Source organism: Panthera tigris, chromosome B4 (assembly GCF_018350195.1).
Source record: "Panthera tigris isolate Pti1 chromosome B4, P.tigris_Pti1_mat1.1, whole genome shotgun sequence".
Taxonomy (NCBI): domain Eukaryota; kingdom Metazoa; phylum Chordata; class Mammalia; order Carnivora; family Felidae; genus Panthera; species Panthera tigris.
In genome coordinates this window covers 110,428,095-110,452,454 of record NC_056666.1, presented here as the reverse complement: position 1 = coordinate 110,452,454, position 24,360 = coordinate 110,428,095, and the positions used below count along the sequence as shown (strand labels likewise).

The 24,360-nt window shown below is 43.5% G+C and overlaps 1 long non-coding RNA gene and 1 other non-coding gene across 10 annotated transcripts in view; one reads left to right on the top strand and one right to left on the bottom strand.

Moving 5' to 3' along the window:
• Nucleotides 1–16,212, bottom strand: part of LOC122240406 — a 55,210-nt gene extending 38,998 nt beyond the window's left edge. For 7 of the 9 annotated variants that reach the window (XR_006220114.1, XR_006220113.1, XR_006220111.1 and 4 more), the window contains exons 1-2: nucleotides 16,026–16,212; nucleotides 5,478–5,577 (exon numbers count right to left, since the gene is read on the bottom strand). This is a non-coding gene — a long non-coding RNA (uncharacterized LOC122240406). Of the gene's footprint in view, nucleotides 1–3,868; nucleotides 3,968–5,114; nucleotides 5,195–5,477; nucleotides 5,578–16,025 lie in introns of those variants that run through there. The other 2 variants (XR_006220106.1, XR_006220107.1) reach the window with 2 other exon arrangements.
• Nucleotides 9,279–9,385, top strand: LOC122240631. Its single transcript, XR_006220410.1, has one exon. It is a non-coding gene; the product is annotated as a U6 spliceosomal RNA (small nuclear RNA).
• Nucleotides 16,213–24,360: the final 8,148 nt, after the last annotated feature.

Genomic DNA, 24,360 nt, shown 5'->3' with positions numbered 1-24,360 from the left:
TAATATCTGTGCAGCCCTTCTCTCGGGACCAAATCAAAGGGCTCTGCAAAGTCATAGCGCACTCTACAAATGCAAGGTACTTGTTAAAAGATTCCAAATGAGCAAAACAAAGAAATAACTGAAATATGTCATTGGAAGCAAGACCTTCCCTAAAAGCCTTTCTTTCTTTGAGCTTATTTGAAATCAATAGTTTCCCATTTTGATCTTTTCTGGTCTGAAGGGTTTGTCTACCTAACTGCTACTTCACACATACAACCATTTCTACCTGGAAAGTCAGGACTCGGACTCCTCCTTAACCCACTGGTTGGACCCAGGGGCTGCCCATGCACCAAGCAGATCTGAACTTGTGTTTGTTTCTGGCTCCCTACATTGGATTAGAAGTTCCTCAAAGGTAAGCACCTTGCCTATCTGGTTTACCAGTACCAGGTACGGATTATAGTGCTTGGTACTTAATAAGTACTCAACAAATGTTGAAAGAAAGAATAATGGAGACTCTTCCCCATTTGGACACTGGAGTGGCACCTGCAGCAAAAACAAACAAATTTTATAAATTTCTTTTTTTTAAGTTTATTTATTTATTTGACAGAGAGAAGGAGCACAAGCAGGGGAGTGGCAGAGAAAGAGGGAGAGAGAGAGAGAGAGAGAGAGAGAGAGAGAGAGAGAGAATCCCAAGCAAGTTCTGTGCCATCAGCGTGGAGCCCAATGCAGGGCTCGAACTTATGAACTGTGAGGTCATAACCCTTGCCAAAACCAAGAGTCAGACGCTTAACCAACTGAGCCACCCAGGCGCAACCTACCCCCCCCCAAAAAAAAAAAAACAAATTTTGAAAAGAAGAAATTTCAACAGATTGAGGACTCTGGCAAATGTCTCGAGAGCTGTCTCTCTTATGTACCCCTTCCCCCTACCTCCCTAAACTCCAAAACTCCATGAGAAGAAGGCTGGTTATTGCTAATTTAGGACACTTTTCAAACCAAAACTGAAAATAACTTCAAAAGAATGTGACATCTTTGGGATACAAAATGCCATTGCCAGGAGATGTTGCTTATAGGAAAGTAAAATACGGTCTGACTCTTTTTCAGCTGCTGTCGTGCAGAAACAGTGGTTCCAGCTGACTAAAATTGCTGCCCGAATGAGGGAATGAGGATCTTCTGGGAAATGTAGGCTCCTCATGGAGGATTGTGGTTTGAAAAGATTCCCACGCAGTGATTTTTTTAAATGCCTACTGACCTAACTGCAGTAGCTGCTTTTCCATCATAATCTGTTATATAATCACCAGGCAACTTTGGTTCTGCCTCTTAGAAGACTGATTCAAACTTAACCATCTAGACCAGCCCCAGTGACCTTTTCTCTAGAATCTGTGAGGCTTATTGGAATTACTTTGGCAGAATTAGGGAAACTGGTTGTTTCGACCAGGTTAATCCTGGGAAAATGTTCTCCGGGGATCCTTTGCCTTCCCAGGCTTGTGAGAATTGTCACTAAGCCAACATCTGGGATTTGAATGGCTTGAGAAAAATTAAACTTGGTACCTTGGTAAATGCTTGACCCCAAGTGACTCCCTCCACCTTCCAATTTTGACCTCAGGAGCCTGTAGCATCTGAGAAGTTATTTTAGTCTGAATTCTGTGATGGAAATAACAGAAGTGAAGTCTGGAGATCTTAAACAAACAAATGAATGTGTTAGGATATAGAGTCGCTCACAGCACAGCAGAAGCTGAGAGTCTGCTTCGTTAAAGTGTAAGAGAAGCTCTAAGAATTCAGGTGTTAGGAATAATGGAGTTTTCTTTGGCCATTGCTATCAGAGTAAATGATTTGGGACCATTCTGAGTTTTTGGGTCACTTCTCTTGACATCGAAATTCCAGGTCAAGAGCCTCTGATAGACCTAGTTTCAATCATGTCTCTATCCTCCCTTTGGCCGAGTTAAGGGCAGGTACCATGATTGATAACTATTTCTCCTATCAGGGAAAAGTGATTCTCCAAAGAAAAAAATCAAGCCTCTCTGTATCAGGCTTACCATGGCACCGTGGCTCTCCTTTGGCAGGAAAGAAGCGGTACAGTTTTATGGAGAGAGGTGTGGAGGTGGGTTATACTATTTCTAGCTCACTGTCTTCCAATTCTACTTCATATCTTCTCTCTCCTCCAGACCATGAATTAGCATTCCCACCCTAGGCATTCCCACACTGGGCGAGCATACACCCCTCCTCGGGAACAATCTGCGATGTATGAGCAGCTTAGAATTTTGAAGAAAAAGAAAAATGGGCAAGATGAGGGATATTGGAGACAGAAGTGGGTATCACACCCTCCTTGTGAGCTGTTGAGTTGACTTTATTTCTCCTCAGGTCAACCCATTTTTTTTTTTTTAACAAAAATGAATTTCAGAGAAACTCAAGTTATATTTCTACTGCAGTACCTTGAATTTTTATTTGTGATTTCTTAAATGAGAAGAGAAAACAAAAGTACAGTCACAGCCAAAGATGTTTCTTTAATTCCTTTTTCTAGAACTGACCTCTCTATGATTTTTTATTACATTATATAATTAGTTATACCATATATAATTTAGCATGTTCTTTTATTGATGAGATAAACCAGAAAAAGGAGTGGGCCAGAGGAGTGGGAAAAAGTTATTGAGCAGAGCCCCTTCCGGACCCCACCCACCAGGCAATAGCTCCTTTGAATGCTTGCTGTCTCTCCAATCCTTGATCTATTCTGCCTTGGGGGTTCCATATACGTGACCTCTCTGCTGATGGTAGCTAGCTAGTTATGACACCCAGGACTTCATCCCAATGCATCCTGGAATGGACCAAAACAATGCCACACACTAGAGAGGAAATCCCTTCCAGTGTTATGCCTGTGCAGGTTCTGGTTTGGGGAATATCTAATCCTATTTTTGCTTTAGAAATATATACGGGCTTGTTTCTCCCTTAAGCCCACTCTTTAACATTTTTAATTTATTATTTTTTTAAGTCGATTTATTTTGAGAGAGACAAGACAGCGTGCACAAGAGGGGTAGGGGCAGAGAAAGAAGGGAAGAGAGAACCCCAAGATGTGGGGCTTGAACTCGCAAACTGTCAGACCATGACCGGAGCCGAAACCAAGCGTCAGACACCTAACCGACTGAGCCACTCAGGCACCCCTCTTTAACATTTTTTAAACTTTAGTATGTTTCAGAGTTCAGTGAAAAGTTAATAATTGAGTTTGATTCGTGCTAGAGCAAATCATTGTGTTCATTCTGCTTTTCCCTCTTTTTCCTTTCTGTTCAAATTACCTACTCTAGTACTGCACATTTCTCTCATGCCTCTTTCACTATAAGCCACCAAAACAGAATGGAGCTGATGTTCACTGAACACCTGTCACACGACAAGCATTTTGACAAGTGTTTTTGCATATATTATTTCATTTACACTTGTAGTATCTTCGGGGGACACATGTGTAATCCAAGATCCAGAGCAATTAAAAAAAAAATCCAGGGTCTCAAAACTAGTAACTGGTGGGTTCATATTGGAACCTACATCTGTTTGATTTCAAAACACATTCTTTCCATTCATTATGTCAAGTGAAATAGTTAGATATCAGCTCGTCAAGGATTACTAAGCATCCCAGGAACAAATGCATGTTAGGAGTTCCTGAAGACCAAATGGTGACAGAAGAAGAACGAACAGAAGCAGAAGGAAGCTCGTATTTGACATATAGTCTTTTTGTTCTCTACCTCTCTCTTTGGGAGCACCCAGAGGGTGAGAGGCTAAGTACTACTGAGTTCAGCTTTGAGCAGGTTAGCTCAGGAAGAAGGATCGCTAAAGCCTGGGGGCCATGAAGTAATCTCAGAAGCTTATAGACTAGATAAAACAAAGCTTTCATTTAAACAGACATTGGTTCATCCTTTCATACAATGAATATTTATTGTATGTGTCTTGAGAGTCTGGGCATACGAAGATGAATAAGACATGTTCCTTCCTTCAATGACTTCAGTGTCTATGGGGGAAGAGAGATAAGTCAATAAGCTATCAGACTACAGCAGGATGATACATATATATATATATATGTGTGTGTGTGTGTGTGTGTGTGTGTGTATGTGTGTGTATATATATGTGTGTGTATATATATATGTGTGTACACACATATATGTATATTTCCATTGCACTGGTGCTCCCCTCTATAATCAACATATCATGGGCACATGCTGATTTTTGGACATTCATGATCTATTCTGTTTTTATTTCCTTTTGAAGGATTACCTCTCCCCTACTGGAAAGTGTAGGGAGACTGTTAAATCTAGGTGCCCTGAAACCTCTACTCACCAACAAACAGCCACCTGACCAACCTGAAACAATGCTCACGCTTTAGAATCAAAATCTTGAAAAGAGGATAGAGGCTGGAAAAAAATTCCCCACAAATGATGGAAGATCCTTCCTTCTGGGACAGGGCACTGACAACACTGTTAAATAGTTCTTCCCACCCCACCCTCCCAGCCCTGGGATGAACATCATTTCCTCCTAAAAAGTCATTCCCATTATCTAGAAACCTTGGCAAGGACACCAAATTCCTCTTTGCATCTTATCTCCTAAGCCCCAGAGGTACATGTTCAGTAGATTCTTAGAAGCAGTCCTGGACAGCACGTAGTACTCCAATGTCAACAAGCAAACTCTAACGATGACTGTATGTCACAAGCACACTTACTACATTTGTGATCCCATTTACATTCTCACCTACACAACCACAGCCCACGCGGTTCACACAGCCTCGCCTATAGGGATTCCCAGGCTGCTCTGTGCTTACAGGCTTTGCCACAGAGGAAAAGTGTTCAAGTTCTTGCGGTCATGTGGAAAGAAGCCAACAGCACTTGGGGGTGCAGAGTTGGACTTGATGGACTGTCCTTTCCCTTCAAAAGGACAAGCAGACAACAACCTTTGGGAGTCCATGCCCTCTCTGCCTGCCTGTCCTTTGTACCAGTCTTTTGAACCAGCGAATACGGTGACACGCATAACTACAACCTCTTAGCTGCAGGAAAATAAGCCAATAGGGGAGTTGTGCAAGACACTAAGCAAACATCTACAAGAACTAAGGACTTCATCCTCCCTAGAAAGCCCCCAAACCCTGGATTGGCGAAGGGGGAGCTCACTTTTGAGATGGAAAAGATAAATTGATAACAGCTCTAGTTGGACTTTCTCTGGTTTCTCTTATTGGAAGATACCTCAGATCCTAAAACAAAACAAAACAAACAAACAAAAGAGATAACTAACATTTTCACAAACATATGAGTGGTACTTGAAATATCCCGCTGTTTCCTAGGCAGTCTTCTGAGAAATAAAAGCAAGTTACGGGTAAGTTCTTGTAACTTTTGGAATCTCAGCATTTTCAAAACCATATTATTGAATTACTCCCATATTTAATGCCGCCTAAGTAAACAACATGCTACAGACACTCAGATTGTAAAGGAAATCTTGATAGGTGGTAGAAGGAAAAAGAAAAGTGTCTCGTGTACCTTTATGCTCTAAGGCGATTTCTGTTGGATGATTAGGTTATCGTATTTGTTACAGCTTCATCACCTGTATTTCGTTTCAAATAAATGTTCTCCAGTCTCTCTGCCAACAAAGCACATTTGATAGAAATGCCTCAAAATCAATTTATACTGCTTCACCAGTTTTATGCATTTTAAATTTAAGGAAACAACAATTAGGATATTTTCAATAATGAAAAGAACTCCATTAAGCTGCCACAAATGTCAAAAGTTCCTGGCTATGCTAATACTTATGTAATTGTTCTGGAAACCCCACGCACCGGAATAGACCTACAACACTAGGCATGACTCACTGAATATTTCTATGCACATAGAAATTTAGAGCATCTCTCTAAAATGCTCTCCAGTTGGGATTTATTTTTTCAAAGAAAAAAAAAATAGACAAAATATGGTACATCAAATCCAAAAGTTCTTTCTGTAATTTTTTGGAAAGTACGGCCTCAGATGAGAGCATTAGAAGATGCTGCTATTGTCACTAATAAAGCAGCCAGATGGGCTAGTGTTAGAACAGGTTGAAACTTTGAAATTCTTCCTGGAAAAAAAACAAAACAAAACAAAAAAACCAAAAACAAAAAAACCCAAACGAAACAAAAAAACACCAAAAAGCAGAGAACGTATGGGTTCTCAAATTTCCAAATGGTCCTCATTTCCTCTTGTGACTTTATTCCCAAGTTTGTTTTCTAAAAATTGTGGCTGGCAGCATATGACTGGTGTCTTAATCTCCTGAGCGATGTCAAGGAAAATGATACATGCCACAAAATGCTAATCAGTACAGGCAGGCCTGGGCCCACAGAACCAAGACTCTTTGGTAGCGAATGTTCTAATAGTTTTTATCGGACACCTGGTGTAAGTCCAAATTCTTGTGGGGAATTTGCAAAGCTTACGGCATACCTATATCCTAAAAAGTGCATGTTTGGTGGTACTTTTAATACCAAGGGAATGTATTTTGCATCGGCAGCAATAGTCGTAGAATTAGGAATTCAATCAGTGGTGAACCAAACCAGTTTTGCTGGTGTGAAGGTCCTGAGGGCAGTGCCGCCAGGCAGTTGAAACAGGCTGTAGGGGCGCCTGGGTGGCTCAGTCGGTTAAGCCGCCGACTTCGGCTCAGGTCATGATCTCGCGGTCCGTGAGTTCGAGCCCCGCGTCGGGCTCTGTGCTGACAGCTCAGAGCCTGGAGCCCGTTTCAGATTCTGTGTCTCCCTCTCTCTGACCCTCCCCCATTCATGCTCTGTCTCTCTCTGTCTCAAAAATAAATAAATGTTAAAAAAAAAATTAAAAAAAAATTAAAAAAAAAGAAACAGGCTGTAGATGGGAGTTTTTGTTTAGCCAGTAAAGAGGTGGCTCAGCCATTTGCAGGCCATCCTGGGTTCACCGTGGAGGGTGAAGAGGAGGAATCTGGCAAGCAGTGACCATCGATGGACCAGACAGCCTGGAGTGAGCCCCAGGGCCAAGGCCAGGGCTTGAGAGGAGACCCAAGCTCTGGGGAGGGCTGAAAAGAAAAGGCAGGATTCCAGTTTTAGAGACACTCAGAGGTGAAATGTGGAGGAAAGAAAAAGTCGAATGCAGTTGCTGGAACTGGAGTACCAGGGAGAGCCTGCAACGAGGAATAAAGTGGACATCTCAGAGCTGGAAGGCAAGCGGGAGCTCAGAACAGAATCCATAGCTCAGCTGACCAGATAACGAGCCCGGTGAACTACTTGTATTTCCTCCGCCCTAGAGCAGACTCGGGCCGGCACCTGGGCTCGGGCTGAGCTGCAGGTGGGGCTCTGTGGCCCCAGCCAGAGGTCGAGCCTGAATTCAGGGCAAGGTGCCAGGCAGATGGCGGGACACCACCCACACCCAAGTCCTCGTGGCTCCCAGCCCTTTCTGTTGTCACAACCTCATTCCCGTCTCTTTTTCGTTTTGTTTTGTTTTGAACTTTGAAGATCTGCTCTCTCAGCAGCTTTTAAATATGTATTCATTTTAATGTTTATTTATTTTTAAGAGAGAGAGCATGGGCGCAAGCGATGGGGGAGGGGCAGGGAGCGAGGGGGACAGAGGATCTGAAGCAGGCTCTGTGCTGAGAGCAGAGAGCCCGAGGTGGGGCCTGAACTCAGGAACCGTGAGATCATAACCTGAGCCGAAGTCGGACACTTCACCGGCTGAGCCACCCAGGTGCCCCTAACATACAATACGGCGTTATGAATTGTGGCCATCTCACTGTACCTTATCTCCCCATGACTGGAAGTTTGTACCCTTTTTTGCAAGCTCTTTTGCTTACCTGAAATTTGTAAGCCCAAACTCCCCAGGCTGCTCGTCTTTCAGGATCCAGTTCAAAGAACATCGTCTCTGTGAAGCCCTTCCTGGCTCCTCCAGGTTCCAGGACCACTTTATACAACTCTCTAATATGGCACTTAATACACTTTGTCTGGTCCTGTTTTTCTTTACCAGTCTCTCTCCCAACTAGCCTGCGAATTTCTTGCCAAATGAGTCTTGGCATCTCCCGAGGCCAGCATTGTACCGGCACAATGTAAGATCTCAATAAATATTTGAGGGTAAATAAATGGAGTGACTGAGTGAACAACGGTTTGTTAAATGCAGATCGATCAATTGATAAATAAGGTAATGGGTGAAGTAATTGTTGACAATGCCGTATATTGACAAAAAATAGAAAATAATCACAGTAGCTGACATCCGTGTGCTGCTTGCTCACTGTCCTGGGCTTCTACGCTCGATCCTTCACATAGGTTATCTTACTTCATCTTTACAACAACCCAAGATGTAAGTGCTATTATAACACCCATTATGCAGATAAGAAAATGGAGGCATTATGCTAACATCTTTAAGAACTCAATCTGATCTGGGATCTGTATGTTCTACTCAGCAGTAGCATTCCTCATTTCTTGGGCCCCTCCGTTGCCACAGGGGATGTGGTGGCTCCTGGGAGTTGGGACGAAGGTGTCATCAGGCTCTGCCTGCCTCCCCCCATTTCCCCCATGCCTTACATCAACAAGGAGATTATGTCCCATGCGGTTGTACTGGCAAGTCCCACGTGAAGTCCTTTCCTGACGGGTAAAGCCTCACTGGTGTTGGACAGAGATCCCTACTTCTCCTCTGAGTTCTTTACCTTCTAGCTTTAAGGTGTAGGACGTGGCAGAGATGGAAGTGAAATAAGGCACTTTCCTATTCATCTGATATTTACATGTCTCCTTTCTGTGAGGGCCACACAAAGCCCTTTACATACCTTACCCTCTTCTGTCTTCACCCTACCCTGTCAAGTAGGTATCTTCATCCCTCAACGTATATGTGAAATTCCCAGAGGTTTGGCAACCTGCCTAATGTCCTAGAAGGTAGAAGCGGAACCAGGATTTGAACCTCCAGTTTGACGCAATTCAACCAATATCTATGGATCACCTCCTTGCGGACGTGCTCATCCCCTTCCCACACAGCATGTTGCCACCAATACCCTTTGGTGTCAAGGACGTGGCCATACTCACCTTCTCTGGCTACTGGTTAGAGTCTCCCCCCCGCCCTTTTTTTTTTAAGTTTATTTATTTTGAGAGAGAAAGAGAAAGTGAGAGAGGGAGAGAGAAAGAATCCCAAGCAGGCTCCTCACTGTGCAGAGCCGAACATGGGGCTCTATCCCATGAGCCATGAGATCGTGGCCTGAGCTGAAATCAAGAGTCAGACGCTTAACCGGCTGAGCCACCCAGGCGTTCCGGTTAGGGTCTCCTTTAAAGCATGACGCAGAGGCAGCTTTTTGGTGTACCTATTTAAAAAGTCACAGTCTTCGCTTGGGCAGCACATAGACTAAAATTGGAGCGACACGGAGAAGATTAGCGCGGCCCCTGGGCAAGGATGACTTAAAACTTTGTGATGGTTTCCGTATTTTTTTAAAGGAGGGCACTTGTTGCCATGAGCACTGGATGTTGTCTGGCAGCATTGAATCGTTATACTGTACACCTGAAACTAATATTACACTGTATGTTAACTAACTGGGATTTAAATAAAAACCTTTCCAAAAAAGTCACAAAGATCGAATTCACTGGTGTAAAAGTAGACAAAGTTAGAGACTGAAGCCACGTGTGACAGTGGGTGAGATGAGCGGCGCCTCCAGTTAGAAAAGCCAAAATCGGGGGCGCCTGGGGGGTTCCGTTGGGTGAGCCTTCAACTCCTGACCTCAGCTCAGATCTTGCTCTCAGGGTTTTGAGTTCAAGCCCCGCCTACTTAAAAAAAAAACAAAAACCCTCCAAAATCTTTCTCCTGCGTTTTGCCATCCTCTCCTGCTCCTTGGCAGCTCTTGCACGTGTACTTCACATGCAGCCATTTTTGTTCACCTGTTCGTGACGGCTGGTGTTGACCTGTTATGAAATGATGCAGCCGCAGGAGAGAGGAGACCCGGAGTCCACGCCCGCACTGCTCGCTTTGTGAAATTCCAGACTGTTTAACCGGCTCTACCTCATCCCAAGAACTCCAGCTTCTACTTTTCTTAATGGCTTTCCCCTCCTTAAATGCCTACACAGTTATCTTTGAAGAAGGAGAAAAAGAATAGATGAATCATTTGCAGGAAACGGGGGGCAGAGACATGTGGTTGGAATAGCAGATGGCTGTGTGTGTGGGCACATTGCTGTCTCTGTTGTTCCTTCCACCACCCTCTGGAAATGAATCCTGTGGAAGAGTACATTCATTCCAAGGTGGGGGCTGTGCCCGCTTTCAGGTGCTAACATGCAAACCCACATCCACACGGATTCTTCTCAGACATCTGAACTCCAGGGAGAGTAGAAAACTCAGGCTCTGGCCCAGATTGGACAAGTTGTCCTCTCCTCCAAGTTTTGACATTAAACCTTCTAAAGATAAAGCGATAAACTACACACAATTAGTGGCAGCAGAATTTCTCATACCGTCTTCTTTGTCCTGCAGGATATGAAGTAAGCACATAAATATTCTTCCTATGTCATAGTGCAAACGCCTGACCTCATCAGGGATCAGCAAATGCCTATAGGGAAGCCGGAGGGAGATTTACGTTCGGATAAAACATGCCTTAAGCAGGAAAACACACGTTGTTCTTGGTGGGGCTTTTGGTGGTGGGGGCGTGAAAAGGACATAAAGATATTACAATCTCAGGAACAAGTGCCCATGTGTTGGTCCCCAAAGTTAGCTTCTTGCCGTATGTATGGCGATGACACCAACTGTGGCTGTTTCTCTTGGATCACTGAAATGTGTTTCTAGAATCCTGAGAATTCAAGAGAACACACAGTTTGAAAAACTTTTCTCAGAAGGCTTCATTTAGGCTCTCCTGTTACTTCTCCATAAATTTCCAGATGTCTTCTCGGTGTATGTGCTAGGGTGGGTCATTGTTATTTTACTTTTTAAATGTATGAAACTCACTTCATCGACAGACTCTCTTTCATTGATTTTTCCCTACTTCCGTCACTGCCATCTGCCCTCCCTACCCTAGATCCAGACTATAGGACCCTGCTGTGAGCACACAAATGTGCAGAAAGATTAGACCTTGTCACCTTTCCCCTTGATGCATTAGGGGTTTTCGTAAAATACACATCTAGAAGTTGAAATGTATTTCTTAGCACAAATTACATACTATTTGGAAACAAAGCATTGTGGTTAAAAGCATTTTTAAAATTATGAACACTCCTTTATTTTTTCCCCATGTTTATTTATTTTTGAGAGAGAGAGAGAGAGAGAGAGAGAGACAGAGTGTGAGTGGGGGAGGGGCAGAGAGAGAGGGAGACACAGAAGCAGGCTCCATGCTGGGAGCTGACAGCACAGAGCCCGATGCAGGGCTAGAATCCACGAGCGGTGAGATCGTGACCTGAGCCGAAATCGGGCACTCAACCAACTGAGCCACCCGGGCGCCCCATGAACACTCCTTTAAAAATTAACTTTAATAATAAAAGTCAGCTGATTAAGAATGAGTAAACTCAGTCCAGGAACCAATCTGAATAACCATAAAAAATATTTCATCAATCGTAAGTCTCATTAATAATAGAATTCCTGCCCTTACAGTCATTATGATTTGATGACTCATTTATCTGAAAGTCATTCATCTGAACCTTAACAAAAGCACTAATTCTTGAATCCTAAAAAGCTTTAAAATTGTACTTTCCATGATTTTATTTTATTTATTTTTTTATTTTTTTTATTAAAAAAATTTTTTTTTCCAACGTTTTTTATTTATTTTTGGGACAGAGAGAGACAGAGCATGAACGGGGGAGGGGCAGAGAGAGAGGGAGACACAGAATCGGAAACAGGCTCCAGGCTCCGAGCCATCAGCCCAGAGCCTGACGCGGTGCTCGAACTCACGGACCGCGAGATCGTGACCTGAGCTGAAGTTGGACGCTTAACCGACTGCGCCACCCAGGCGCCCCTACTTTCCATGATTTTAAACTACGATGTTACTAGACTAATTTTTGTGCCTCTCGAGGGTCCCCAGCCCCACCTGTTCTCTAACCTTTCACCTCTTCCTGAATGGACAGATTCCTGAGGATGCGATTCTGGTGAGACGGCATCTCACCTGCTGCAACCGGAGCCTCAGGGGCTCCAGGACCCAGATCTGTGCCGGCGAGGCCAATCCCCTCCCTGTCTTCCAGGCAGCTTCCAGGAAGCCTTGGGATTGTACCTTCCAACAGAGCCTTAGCAAGAGATCTTTGCCTCAGGTTTTACTTTCTAGACAATTTTACTAAGACAATGACTTTTTAAAAATCACGTCATATCTTCTATCTGACCTCCTGCCTACAGTCTATTTTCTTCCCAATAAGAAATCTCCCGATGAATGGAGATCATAATCTCTACTAAGGTTAACTAGAGCTAAGGGTCTCTGGGTTGAGGATACGTTTCCTAAATCTCATCTAACTTTCCTGTGAGTTTTCTCTCACCTCAGTAGGACTGGATAGAGAAGCTTCTGGCCACTTCCGTGTGGAGAACCAGGACAACAGAGAGTGGCTTTTCCTATATCCACCCTGCTATTTACAAACCTACTTCCTGATCTCCATCTTATCATCTCTGATGCTTTCTTCTACCTTCATTGTGTCCTTACCTCCCATTTCACTTCCAGCTGATTCCTGATATGTACTTGTGATAAAGCCAGTTCAAAGTAATATTCAAAATCCTCTTGATTCAGGATATTCTTTTTTTGTGTAAAATATGTATCTTTCAATCAGCAGCTAAAGAACATCAGCTGCCAAGAGCAATGTGCTATTTGGGAACTGTAAGCAAGACACTTTGGTGTCACAAGTCTTTCCCAGACTGAGAAAGAGAAGTAAAGGGACTTTTTCACTTCTCTGTTTAATGGGTCAGATAGTCTCCTCTCAGGGAGGGAACCGGGGGGTGAGAATAAAAGCTTTTAGATATTTAGTTGGTATTACTCTTTCCTTTCTGCTTGGGCGGAAGGCAGGTCCTGTGAATGCTAGGAGAGTATATTAAGGTTGTTATTTTAATGGGTGAAAATTCCTTGGAAGGTTCGCATAGATAATAATGGCTGAGGCAGAGCTTAAAACAAACAACCCTTCTGGGATTAAAACAAAACAAAAACCAGGGCTCTTTGACCCTGAGCAATTCTAAGGAGTGAGAGCAGTTTTAATTACAAGATGAGATTTAGAATGAGTTGAGAAGGAAAAATCAGGCATCAATGAGTTTTGTATCAAAATGCTCTTTGGGTTTATCAAGTGCCTCTATCAAGTGTTTTCTGTTTGAAAGTAACGATTCATTAATGGTATTTAAGTTCACTGGCTACCATGACTTAATGTTATGGTCGAAAGTAAGGTCTGAAAAATACAATAGGATTTTTTTATTTTACTTATTTATTTGGCAGTCAAAACTGTGTAGAGAATGACGAGTTCACAGGAAAGGCAATCCATACGGCATACAAGACAGGAGATGTTGATATCATCTATCAGATTGGCAAAATGTTTGCGAGCACGCTGTGTCAGCTAAGGTGTGGGGAAATACATTACTGGTGGCAATGCAAACCAGTATAATGGGGCGTTTGGGGGCTATCTATCAAAATTATAAATTCACATGCTCTGACCAAGCAATGCCACATTTAAGACTTTATACTGCAGATACACCTGTGTACAAAGGGGGTAAATGTGCAAAAGGTCGTATTCATTGCAGTCACTGCTTGCAATAACAAAAAAGATTATGTGCAACCTCCATTTCCATCAATAGGTAAGTTAGATAAACAACAACAACTATGTAACATGTGGAGACATTTGAACAGGAGCTTTCTTCTAACACATGGGAAAACCACATTCTGTAGTTCCAAGTCCCCTGACAGTAGCAAACACATTGTTATTTTTTTCAAAATAGACTTTATTTTTTAGAACAGCTTTAGCTTTATAGCAAAACTGACCAGGAAGTACAGAGATTTTTTTTTTTTTTATAGATCCCCCGTCCCCACACATGCATAGCCTCCCCCACTACCCACATCCAGCACCAGCATGGTACATTTATCATAACTGATGAACGTACATGGACACATCACTATCACCCAAAGTTCATACTTTACATAAGGGTTCACTCTTGATGGAGTACATACTATGGATTTTGGCAAATGTATAATGACACGTATTCACCATTAGAGTATCACACAAGATAGCTTCGTGTGCCTAGCGGGGTGCCTGGGTGGCTCGGTTAAGCGTTCCACTTCAGCTCAGGTCATGATCTCGCGGTTTGTGAGTTTGAGCCCTGTGTTGGGCTCTGTGCTGACAGTTCAGAGCCTGGAGCCCGCTTCAGATTCTGTGTCTCCCTCTCTCTCTGCCCCTCCTCTGCTCGTGCTCTCTCTCTCTCTCAAAAATGAATAAACATTAAAAATGTTTTTAAAAAGAAGATAGTTTCATAGCCATAAAAATCCTTCGTATTCCACCAGTTCATCCCTGCCTCCCACTAACCTTGGGCAGTTACTTGATATTTTCATTGTCTCCATAGCTTTGCCCTTTCAAGAGCGTCATATAGTTGGAATCACAGAGTACGTAGCCTTTTCAGATAGGCTTCTTTCACTTAGCAATATGCACATAAGTTTCTTCCGTGTCCTTTCATAGCTTGATAGCTCACTTCTTTTTAGTGCTGAATAATATTCCATTGGATGAATACAGTTTATCCCTTCACCAATTCAAGGACATCTTGATTGTTTCCAAGTTTGGGCAATGTTCAATGAAGCCGCTATAAACATCTGTGTGCAGGGTCTTGTGTGAACGGTTTGCAACTTCTTGGGCAAATACTAAGGAGCATATGAGTGCCGGATCATATGGTAAGAGTATGTTTAGTTCTGTAAGAAATTGTCAAACTGTCTTCTAAAGTGATTATACCATTTTGCATTCCTACCAGCAGTGTATGAGAGTTCTTGTTGTTACACATCCTCACAAGCCTTCGGTGTTGTCAGTGTTCTGGATTTGGGCCATTCTAATAGGTGTGCACTGGTATCTCTTTGTTGATTCAGTCCGCATTTCCCTGAGGACATTGAATGTGAAGTCTCTTTTCATATGCCATCTGCATATCTTCTTTGATGACATGTCCATTAAAGTCTTTGGCCGATTTTTTAATCAGGTTTGTTCATTTTCTTGCTGCTGAGTTTCAAGAGTTCTTTGTATATGCTAGATAACAATCCTTATCAGATGTGTCTTTTGCAAAAATTTTCTCCCAGTCTGTGGCTTGCACATTTTTTTTTTTTTTTAAAGAAATGAATGTCACCTTTAAAGCCTGAAGGGGCGCCTGGGTGGGTCAGTCAGTTGAACGTCAGACTTCAACTCAGGTCATGATCTCACACTCATGGGTTCCAGCCCCGCGTCGGGTTCTGTGCTGACAGCACAGAGCCTGGAGCCTTGCTTCGGATTCTGTGTCTCCCTCTCTCTCTGCCCCTCCCCCGCTCGCACTCTGTCTGTCTCTCTCTCTCTCTCTCTCAAAGTAAATAAACATAATAATAATTAAAGACTGAAGCAGAAGGGTGCCTAGGTGGCTCGGTCAGTTGAGCATCTGACTTTAGCCCAGGTCATGATCTCACGGTTTGTGAGTTTGAGCCCCACATTGGGCTCACTGCTGTAAGCACAGAGCACACTTCGGATGCTCTGTCTTCCTCTCCCTCTGCCCCTCCCTTGCTCTCTCTCTCTCTCTTTCAAAAAAAAAAAAAAACAATTTTAAAGACTGAAGCAGAAATTATCAAATGGCTAGCCTATTAGTAAATGGATAAATATTTATTACTTTCCCTTTATAACTGATTCTTTGTTACCAATGTAGCCATGTTTCTAGTTGTTTCCCGGAGCCCTTTATAGTAAAGGAATCTAACGAGTAATGGACGAGTACCTGTAAATGCAGACGGTGATACTGTGATACCTTAACTGCCCTTAAAATATGATCCTATTTGTGTAAGGATTAAAAATTTTTGTTTCTCTGTAAGCTGTAGTGTCTCAATTTCTTTGTGACCAATTTTACCAGTAAGTTTTCCAAGAAGTACATGTTAAGAGAGAACAAACGAATTAGAGTAATTTAGTGTACCAGATCAAGTGTTTCATTAGAACTTACCACTTATTACTTAGGAGAATGCACCTCAGAAAGCACCATATATCATCTTCTCTTTAGGTGGTCCTGACACGCCCCCTTACTGTATCAGTCTGTAACCATGTAGTTGATCTATATAAAGACAAGTGCTGTGGATCGAAGAACGACCACGTCAGTCATCCAACATGACCGTCCCTTTGGATCTAGAACTTTGAATTGTCCTAAGAGCATGCTGAATACTACGTTCGAGACATTCTCTCTTATGTCACAATCCCACCTTTAGCTTTGGGAGGGGAGAGCGTCCCCCATGTGACTTATCTTTTTATCCCTCAGAATATCTTGCACCGCCTTAGCAGGTATATCGAGCATAGATTTGTTTAAGAGGTAGAAGACAAAGTGATTTGGGCAAAATTTACAGCATTTTCAGTCAGCAGTGCTTTCTGTGACACTTTTCCAAAGAGACGAGAGAGTTCCGATGTCGTCTGGGGCAGTGATTTGGAGATCTCATTGCAGGAAAGGGCCAGGTAGCAGATGGAAAAGGCATGACCAGGTGCCCATTGCTAAGAGGACAGACTCCAAGACCCAAGAAAGCGAGCACAACCGGAAAGCCTCACGCCCAGCTCTTCACTTAAACGACCTCGTGTTAACTCCTTCGGCGAGTGTCCGATGCTCCCCACCGCCGCTGCCACAACAGGAACGATAGAAGGAACACTCGTTACACTTTTGCTTGTAATGGGAAACGATGGAGCGACAGGCTTTCTTTACAAAATCTCACTTTTGCAACCGAGCATGTTGCAAGCATGGTAAGCACTGGAAACTTCTGCAGTGGCTTTTCTCTCCAGGGTGCACTTCTGATGCTTTCCCTGGGCTTTCTGCTTTTCTGTGGGGCTGGGATTTTTATAATAAAAGTAAGAGGCAAAAGGCAGTTTCTCTCCTGGAGTGGAATTAAACCATTGGCATTTAGAATAACATTGCCCCCTCCTTCCTGGCTACAATTATAAGCATCTCACAGACCTCCCTATGTGAGGTAAGGTGAGTATTTTGTCATCTTCTATTAATAGGGAGGGATTCTGAGTCATGGAGGCCTAAGTGATTTTTCTAGCCCCAGAAATAAAAGGAATAAAACGACGCAAGATGATGAGCACGTTATTTTAAGAACAGGATGATTTGGGTGGCATAGCATCATTTTCCTGGACAGTTGCAACTGCTTCCTAATTGGTTTTCCTGCCCCTGGTTTTCCTCTCCCCTGCAATCTACTCACCTCTTTGTTATTAGAATCATATTCTGAAATCATGTCACACCCTCGTATAAATATCTCTGATGACTTCTCACCACCTAATGAAAAATTCCAAACTCCTTAGCATAGCATCCAAAGCCCATTTGCATCTGGCTTTACACTACCTTTCTTGTGTTCTTTGCCGCTCTGCACTCTCTGTACTGTTGTCATGCATGGCCATGGCTCCAAGGTGGCCATGCCACCTGTCTCTCTGGCCTAGAGTGCCTTTCTTCTCCTGTCCCTCTGGGATGAGGGAGAGGGGAAATCTGCATATCCAGATATTGTTTTCTCTGGGATACTTTGCAACACTCAAGGCCCAGGAACCATTTCCTCCTCTTGCTTTCTTTCTGTTGCAATGATCGTATTAACTGTTACATTCTAGCTACCTGGACATGAGTCTATTCTACCCAGTCCAATCTACTTTTTGTGGACAGCAGGGTCTGAATCTGACTGATCTCCACACAACCCAGCGATCATTTCAGTTCGACACACAACGGGTGCTCCCTGCGCTTGATGCCATTTTCAAGAAAAACCTTCCTTCAGGCAAATCCACAGGCAGTTTTGGGTACAGTTTCAGGGCTCGTGAAAAGAAATCAGAGTGAGTGCCAGTTCAAGAATGGAGCTTTCAGGGCACCTGGATGGCTCAGTCGGTTAAGCGTCTGACTTCGGCTCAGGTCATGATCTCACAGTTCGTGGGTTCGAGACCCACGTCAGCTGTGCTGACAGCTCAGAGCCTAGAGCCTGCTTTGGATTCTGTGTCTCCCTCTCTCTCTACCCCTCCCCTGCTCGAGCTCTGTCTCTCTCTGTTTCAAAAATAAATAAACATTAAAAAAAAAAAAAGAATAGAGCTTTCAAGGACAAGCAGGTTAGTTATGTTTAACATTGCATTCTTCTGTTATGAAGTTCTGATGTTTGTGGGTACAGTGTACTATTTGATTCCAGGTAACCACCCAAAACATTTCCATACTTCCTGACTAGAGCTGATGGGTGAGGAGCCTGGCTGGCTGGGATATCATTCGGAGCTTTCCAAAGTCTGGCCCACTTGTGTGAGCCACTCCTGACTGCTGGATTACAAAACACTTGCCTGGGCCCTGCTCTAGACATTCTGAATCAGGGTCCTTAAGTGAGAGGCCAGGCTGTGGACCACGAGCAAGTACCTCCAAGGTGTTTCTAAACATTTGAGACCCACTGGTCTGGCTGGGAGCCTCCCCCTAGGCAAGGAGATTTGGGGGGGATAGGTGTTGTGAGTGAGTCGTTCTCACTGCAGGTTGCATATGAGAATTCTCTGGGGGATTTTTGAGACCCGGGGACCCCCTTTATATCATTTAAATCAGAATTACTGGAGATGGGACTTGGGCCCCTATGTTTTTTGAAACCTTTGCTTCTGAACCAGGTTGGGGATAGAATAAATGCCAGAATCTTTGGACAAAAATCATACGTGTCTAGTGGTTAGAGCTCCTGTTTACATGACACTTCTCACCGCACTCAACCTCACTCTCGCTAGAAAAGTAAATCTCATACCAAATTTAACAAGTAAAAAAAATACATGTTTTAATAGGTAAGTGTGGTTATGCAAACTGTGTGTGGCTGAGGAAAGGTCTTTCTCTCTACCCTCAGTGCTTTGAGTAACAGCACCTTGCACGAATAGGCCATCCTAAAGGAAAGGCAGCAATGTTCAATATCAAAACCAGTGGGTTTTAATCTTGTGGGGGCAAGATGCTAGGTAAAGTGGGGGGTCACATGGCCCAGGGCCGGAGGCGACATGGTTACACACGTAGGTGGGCTACGAGATCGGGGGTCCTATCACACTTCCTCTGACAATCACCAATTTCAGCAGTAGAAATATATATATTTTTAGAAATAAACATTTCTTACTACAAACTAAAACAGACAAACAAAAAAAAGGGGTGCTTGGGTAGCTCAGTCGGTTAAGGGTCTAACTTGATTTTGGCTCAGGTCACGATCTCATGGCTTATGAGGTCGAGCCCTGAGTTGGGTCTGTGCTGACAGAGCAGAACTGCTTGGGATTCTCCAAACAAACAAACAAACAAACAATAAATAAATAATGAGTCTTTTTCCCTGGGAACTGCTTAGGCAAAAGATTGAGGAGAGGAAAGGTGGGAAGAGGGGGGCATGACCTACCAAGCATTTAGACTTTTGGCGTTTGGGTAAAGAATCTGAAAGTTTTGGTGGGTCCAGAAAAACGCGATGGGAATTCACCAAAAGATGCACCCTTGTCAGATGTTTAACAAAAATAGCCTTGGAATCATACGTGTGCAAAAATCACTACAGAAACTGTGCTAAGCAACTGGTCTGTTTACTTAGGGCTGGGAAGGGGTTCTATATTGTGTCCTCCAGCACAGCACCCTTCCCCCACAAATGGAAGATTCCTTTCCATTCCACAGGACACTGGCTCTCATACCTGGCTCTGCCTCATCCCCTTTTTCTACCCCATCCGAAAATCTCCTCCTGGCAGGAAGTCAGTGGAAAGAAGGAACTTCTCATTAGATGAGGTTTCTTAGATGCAAGGAGGTCTTAAAAAGTTGAGGACCCATGACACAAATGGGTGCTCCCATTAGAGACTGCAAACCCAGGTCGCTGAGAGATGGTGGTTACGTTGCTTGGGCCGGTAACCTCCCAATTGCCCTCTTGCAGAACACGCAGTCAACAGGACTGGCCTGAGCCGGCAGCGCCGGGGGGTGGGGAGAACATGCTGCCCTGTGGCAGGCAAGTCCGAGACTGCTGGGCAGTCCCTCTGAGGCCAGCAGCAACCTCAGTGTCACCAATTTACCAGAAACTGTGATCTCCGGGCTGCTGAGAGGTAAAGCAATTGACTCTCCAAAATTTTTTTCAAAATCTTGTATGGATAGTTTCTATTCCTGAGAACAAACGGACACTGTCGTGTTTTCCACTATATAATCCCCTTTCAGCAAGGTCAATAAACATTAAGAACTGTGTGTTGAGGGCGCCTGGGTGGCTCAGTTGGTTAAGCAACCGAATTCGGCTCAGGTCATGATCTCGCGGTTTGTGAGTTTGAGCCCTGCATTGGGCTCACTGCTGTCAGCACTGAGTCCCCTTCAGATCCTCTGTCCCCCTCTCTCTCTAAAAGAAAAAAAAAAAAAAAGAACTGTATGTGTGTGCGTGTTAATAATAAAAACAGGTAACTGTCAATGAATTATTACTGTTTCAGGACTGTTCCTACCCCTTTACAAAGAGAAGTCATTCATTACAATAGCCCTGTAATATAGTATCCCCATTTTACAGATGAGGACACTGAGGCATAGGGAGATTATGTGATCTCCCCCAGAGTCACGTGATTAGAAAATTTGTGAGTCAGGATTAGAATCCAGGTTGGTCTCAGACCAACCCCAGTCCTGGAGTCAATCCAGAACTCCCAGTCTTGACAAGCAAAATAAAATTTAACAAGTTATATAGAAGTTGCCGTTTTATAACAGGTTGAATTCACAACAGTCTGCATGGAGTCATGCTTTAGAGCTATACCTATCAAGTAGGGAGCAAAACATACCTACTGGACAGGTTTCCAAGGGACCGAGGTGCAAGTTTGGATTCTTGTGTAATTACCTGACATTTGAGTCCAGCCTTCCCCACTATAAAACCGGAGTAACGGTATATCTGCTTGGCAAAGGTATCATGGAAGCAGTTAGATTTAATTTAACATCTATAAGGCTGGATGTAGAAGAGATTGTAGCCCTTATGTTGTCGTTGTGTTTTTTGCAATATACCCAAATATAACTTTTGTAATTAACCCCTCAAATGGCCGAAAGCAGTGTTGCTTACACTGGAGTTTGGAGGCCCCTGGGGTTCCCTCAATGTATTCTGGGTGATCTGCAAGTTCTTAAGTTTAATCGATGAAGCTAAAGCGTGCCTTGCTTGTCTTGTGGACACACATAATCATTTCTACTGATCGCTGAGGCAAAAGGGCTGAGAGGAAATAGCACCTACTTAGAATAATAATTAGTTCTCTTACCCAACAGTTATTTGTATTGTTCACACCTGCATAAATAAAGGAGCGCAAGATGAGGAGAAAAGTCGCCAGAGGAGCCAAGGCCCACACAAGGAGGCACAAGGCAAATGTTCTGCGTGTAGCTGCAGCATGGCTAATGCCCAGGAAGCATCAATGATGCTTCATGACATGACTGGGGAGCTTCTGGCAAGACAGCTACACATAGTCCCTTGCCTTCCCCGAAGGCAAAGCCTAATTTCCCACTAAGGATATTGCTGGGCTTTGGAAATAGTACAATGGGAAGCAAGGCATCATTGTCCTTTTCCAAACAACAACGACAGTAACAAAAAAACAGTGAGTGAGCTTAGCTGTCCTCAGAGATGCCAACTTCCTGATGACTTCTTACATACACATTTACATATGCTTTTGTAGTTCTTACGTTTTGAAATAAAGGATACGAGGGAGGAATCAATGAATGTATGCAACTGGAAGGAAAGGGATGAATGCTTCTGAAAGAAGAAATCAACATTTTATCTTTCAACGAATTTCCTCACTAGACTGTCTAGCTTCGGAAGAATATTCTAGATCACGTCTCTATGGGATCCTGAATGTCTATTAATGTACCTTCCACAGGGCGATGGGAAACAAAACACAAGAGAGCCGATGAAGACCGTAATTTTTCAGAACTTAGCCTGACTGAGGCCAAGGTCTGACTTCACAATGGTTCATAGCTTCCTTTGGGTCATGTCATTCTGGCAAGGTGCAAAAGTCCATCTCCTTTCTAGGAAAGCTCCAACCACTCCCTGGATGTGACTGTAGACGTGTAATTCTAGCACTGCTGCTCCCTACCTACCTGTTAGCTGCTGTCTAACCTAGCTTGCCTTTCTCCCCACCTCCACGTTGTTTGGGAAAATCATTAGCCTGTGCTTAATAAGACCCTTCAGCAACTCATCAAGGGGCAGGCTGTTTGACTGCAAGCCAGGATCAGCAGTCGTGGTATTTTAATTTGGGGCTCATGCTTGAAACTCCTTTTGGCTTTCCCTATGCACGGCCTATCAGTGTGCAGAATGTGTGTTTCCTATTGTCAGGCCTGTGGGCCTCTTGTGTTCCACAGTTCCTGCTGTTCAGACAGAACTTGCTGTCTTTGTGAGGCACCTGTCAGGAGAGTTCAGCTCGAGTTTTGTGAACCCCATATGCCCTTTCAATCAGGTCTGTGTCAAACACATTTCTCAACTGCAGAGAAATTCTGTTCTGAGGCTTAGCTGTTCAGAAAGCCACTGGCTGTCACTTTGAGGGCCTCCTTGGGACTTCTAAAAGTGAATCTTGAATATGCCACAAGACTACATTTTAAGTCAGACCTTCCAAAACACTCTCATTGACGGAAAACTGAGCTTATTTTCACATGATGTGTTAATAAATATTGTATTCACAGAGAGATTACTTCAAGAAGATTAAAAGTCATGCTAACTCTTCTGGGTCTAGTAAATTGCAAGTGTCCTCAAACACAGGAAAATGTCTGCAAAGTTGGAATGCTTCTCCAATAGGCAAGCAAGCATTCATAAACAAAAGACTTACTTTCAAGGGGCTTTCCAGGGGAAACACTTGATGAAAAGAATTCAAGCGGGAGTGCTTGGTGCATTCACACAAATACATACACACACAGAGAAATTAGGACATGTAACATTGCTTCTGTGCACTTCTGAGGGGTAAGGCAAGACCTGCTTCATGCTCAAATCTGGAAACACCGTTTTCTGCATATGAATGATACCCTCAGCAGGGAACTGGGGCCTCCGGAAATCAGAAAGCCTATGGTTCTTCCTGATGCTAGAATTCTTCTGAGAGCCTTTTTCCTGACAGCCTGGGCAACAGGGCCAGGATGATGAGGATCAAGGCAAGATCACCAGCAACGGGGAGTCAACTTTCTGCAGGAACAAGGCAGTGAGTTTTAAAAACATCATCTTTTGAATACCCACTTTGTGCCCTACACTTTTTGGGTGTCTCTAATCCTCCTAGGCCCGTAATGAATGTATAACTATTCCTAATTTTACACACTACTGAATTCCCTTGTTTTTTTCCACAGCACTTTCACTTTCTAACATACTGTATAATTCTTTTGTTTATTGTCTGTCTTCAACAGAACGTAAGCTTGGAGTGGGGGAAGGGTAGGTATTCTTGCCCATTTTATTCCCTGATTTCCTGGAGCCCAGAATAAAGGAGTGAATGAGTGAATAAACGAATGAATGAACGAATGAATGGAGGCCAGTGAGGCTAAGTGACTTTCTCCTATCAAACTACTAGTAACAGAGCTAAGGTTTGAACCCAGGCTCACGTGCAGTGCTGACACACTAGATTAGTAATGGCAGTTGTCAGGATTAGAATCTAAGACAAATTCGGAGGAAGAAAGATATGCAGCATTTAGTGCACGGCTGACTAATGAAGAGGTGTGTGCAAAGAAGATAACCAGATATAAAACGGCAGGGAAATAAGTCTAACTTTTGATCTTTGACATTGATGGGGAGGGTGCAACAGACTATGTGAAGCTGAAAAAGCCTGGTGGTCAAAATTCAAAACGTAGAACTCAATCCTTCAAATTTTGGCAGGGAACAGCGCAGTGCGTGGGCTCCATCATACCCTGTAAAACGCATATGTGCTAATCCTTAATGGTCTGACCTCAAATCCTGACCCCACTGTTTACTATGTGACCTCGTGCAAATTCCTTAAGCGCTGTGAATGGGGATGATTTTCATGGGGTTTTCTGGAAACTGACCAAAATCATGCATGTAAACACAGAAATCAAAACCAAGCCTTCCACGTAGTAAATGTGCAATCTACATGTTGTTTCTATTTTATCATTTTGGTGTGGCTGGAGAAGAGGGTGTTTAACAGGGGACCAGTTAGGCAGAAGTTAGAAAGGTAGCTGGGTACTTTGTGTTAGCCATCTTAAAGGATTTTGACACTGGTCTGTAACAGCACCTGCTTTGTTTGACAGCTGAATTGGGATGGATTAAACTGCCTGGGGCATTCCTCAGAGGGCTTTTCTGTAGACTGCCAAGCTCCAGGCGGGCTGTTAGGCAGGCCTCAAAGGGCATCTGGATGAAAAGGACTCAGATCATTGTGCA